Here is a 3,675-nt window from a genome sequence, read left to right as displayed (position 1 = left end):
TTCCCTTCTACTAAATTCAAGTAACACTAAATTGAATATTTTACTTAAATGTAACATTTATTGTGTAGTTCTATTTCAGCAAAGCCATTTCTATCTATGTATCCAGCTGCTATTTATTATATATATATATAGCAATGTCTGAAATGGTATTCATCTAATATAAATAATAATTATCTCTATATGGTAAAATATGTGATTTTTTTTTACTCTGTTGAATTGCTTGAAATAGTTAACATTTTCACAAAAAGTCAAAATTTTGAAATAAGTAATATAAAAACAAAATATGTATTTGAACTTATCTCTGCTGATAATAATTATTATGAATATGACTTTGAATCTCAACTTATAATTCACCATACATTCTCACATATTTCACCATGCTGTGTTCCCATTTCACGGCTGAGAATCTGAGGGTGCTAAGGTTAAATAACGTTTCACATGGCTAGTTACTCAGATCTTCAGGATCTTAACCCAGTGCTTTGGGGTGGGTTGGCTTTCAACTTCATTTAATGAAGTTGGTAATAAAACTTTAATATATAATGAAAAGCATATTGCTATAAACTAGTCCATCAATAAGAAGATCCCCATACCATTAGTCTCAGGAGTTTGACTATAATGGAAAACAAATCAGCTTTAAAGATAGATGATCTAACCAGAGGACACAGGTAGGAAACTGAGCCAGAGTCTTTTCCCCAATGAGGCTGAATCAAATGAACAAACAAAATCAAATTTATTGCTCACTTGAATTCCAGCCCTTGTATTGACATTATTCAAGATAACACAATTCTTGGTTTTCAGAAGATCCTGGAAAATTTTCAGTTGAACCTATGCTCATTATCTAAAATGATATTCAGGAAAATATCAGTAGAAAAACAAACAGATAACTGGATAAATATAAATTTTCTTATTTCCCCCAAACAACTATTAGTGAGGAAATAAGATATTGATTGCTCAAGTTAGATTTGGATAAGGACAGGAAATTACATCTTTTTAAATAGATAAGATTTCCCATCACACAAACATATAATAATACCCTTCTGTCATTTGTGTTAACATTTGTATTACCTAAAATAAACTCTCAACCTGATGTTCTTCTACAACTGGCATGTGACAGAGCACACATTGAAGCAAATATAAGTTCAGGAAGCATCTTCTATCTTTATGTTATAAGAAAACTTCAGCCTTTCCTAAACAGACAAACTTTATTTTGTTGCTATGCAATGGACATGCAATACAGTTCATCAGACAATAAATAAATTATGGATTTTACAATGAAAGATCTTTTCTCCTTATTTGAGAAAAAGCCACCACTTCCTTTCATGCTATACTAATCCACCACAGCCCTCTAAAGCTGTTTCACAAATGTTAATGTTTTGGCAAGATAAACGAATGAATAACACAGCAATGACATAGATGCAGTTTGCAAACTGCAGGATAAGAAGCATCCATACTACTTGATTTATTCCTACAGGCCTGGGATTCTGGGCTCCCCAAGCCTGGTGGAGACAAGGAAGTTTATTTCACACCCACGTTCTTCCACATAGCAGAATATAAGCAAGCTTAAACAAAAGAGATTCTGATTAATTCTGTTAGCAGGCACCCATTACAGCTACATATCTCAGTCATGATTCTGTATAGGGGCATAAGAGTGATTTTAGCCATGAGGGAAAGATCTGTGAGGCCAAGATGTTACAAGAGTTGAGAACTCGTGCCTCATGCACCAGACATGGGCCATGCCCATGTTTAATATGACCCACTCCATGTTTAGATTGTTAAATATTTGCCAGCCTTAAAATCTTCACAGGGCTTCCCTGGTGGTGCAGTGGTTGAGAGTCCGCCTGCCGATGCAGGGGACATGGGTTCGTGCCCCGGTCCGGGAGGATCCCACATGCCGCGGAGCGGCTGGGCCCGTGAGCCATGGCCGCTGAGCCTGCGCGTCCGGAGCCTGTGCTCCGCAACGGGAGAGGCCACAACAGCGAGAGGCCCGCATACCCCAAAAAAAAAAAAAAAAAAAAAAAATCTTCACATAACAATGTTGATGTCTAGCTTTTCTTGAAAAATCAGAAAATAACACTGAACTTGCATTTTCGCTAAAATCAGTGGGAATCAGCTTCCAGCAGAAAAGACAACCCAAACATGTAACAATAGGAGAATGAATCAATAAACTGTGGCATGTTCATGCATTGAATAAACAGAACTAATTACTGATATACTCAACAACATGAATGGACTTCACATACAAAACAAAAACAGTAGTACATACTGTATGATCCCACATATGAAGTTCAAGAACAGCCAGAACTAACCAATGGGGATGGAAGTTAACATAAGTTTACTTCTGGTAGAGGGGGCCATTTGGGGATGATGGAGAAGTTCCAAATCTTGATCTGGGTGCTGATGGTCACATGAGTGTATGTGTAAAATGTTTATACCTCTGACAAATTTGAGCACTTAACACACATCACTGTAAGTACTTTGTGCCTCTATAAGAAATAAATTTCAACAAGAAGAATCAATTGGCTGAAGAAAAGTTGGCCTTTTTAGGTGGGGTGTCATCCATATGCAACAGCTGGCTCATTACATGATCTGCTTGGCAAATAGGAATTGATGCTTCTTGCTCTAGACAAGACCGGTGGTTCTCAAAGTGTGTGTCTGCAAGAGTGTTATCAGCCTCACCTGGGAGCATGTTAGAAATGCAGATTCCCAGGCCACACCCCAGACCTGCTGAATCAGAATCTATGAGTGTGGCCCCAGCAATCTGTTTTAACAAGCCCTCCAGGTGATTATAATACACTCTCCAGCTTGAGAAGCACTTCTTTAGGGCACCATATACATTAAACACACAAGAAAAGCAGACTTGGCCTATATTAAACTAACTGTTCTCTATTATCCCCTCCCTCAACATATTTTAAGAAACTCAGGAACAGAAAAATCAGTTGTCTTCCTCAAAGAACTTCTTTCAAGTTCAAGTGAGAAAATACCCAGCAAGGGATGTGCAACAAACACGTCCCCCTTTTTGTCTCAGACATCAGACAGATTTGGTTTTAACGTTGTTACAGCTGGACTGGAGACACTCTCAAAACAATGTAAAAACAGCTTTATATCTTCCTGATTATGGAAACAACACACATCATGAAGCATTTAGTTGTATTATGACGCTGAAGAAAAAATGGATATCTACGTTCAAGGAGGTAGTGTGGATCTGGGGGTCATAAAAGTGTCTAGAAATTCACAAATTAAGACCATTCAGGGGCTTCCCTGGGGGTGCAGTGGTTGAGAATCCGCCTGCCAATGCAAGGGACACGGGTTCGAGCCCTGGTCTGGGAAGATCCCACATGCCACGGAGCAATTGGGCGTGAGAGCCACAATTACTGAGCCTGCGCGTCTGGAGCCTGTGCTCCACAGCAAGAGAGGCCTCGATAGTGAGACCCGCGCACCACGATGAAGAGTGGCCCCCGCTTGCCACAACTAGAGAAAGCTCTCGCACAGAAACAAAGACCCAACACAGCCATAAATAAATAAATAAATTTAGGGGAAAAAAAAGACCATTCATCATCATTCTCATAAGACTCACTTAAAATGCCATTGTGAGGGCTTCCCTGGTGGTGCAGTGGTTGAGAGTTCGCCTGCCGATGCAGGGGACACGGGTTCGTGCCCCAATCCGGGAAGATCCCC

The sequence above is a fragment of the Lipotes vexillifer genome, unplaced genomic scaffold (genome assembly GCF_000442215.2).
Source record: "Lipotes vexillifer unplaced genomic scaffold, Lipotes_vexillifer_v1.1 scaffold1155, whole genome shotgun sequence".
Classification (NCBI taxonomy): Eukaryota; Metazoa; Chordata; class Mammalia; order Artiodactyla; family Lipotidae; genus Lipotes; species Lipotes vexillifer.
Note: the sequence above shows the minus strand (reverse complement) of the source record.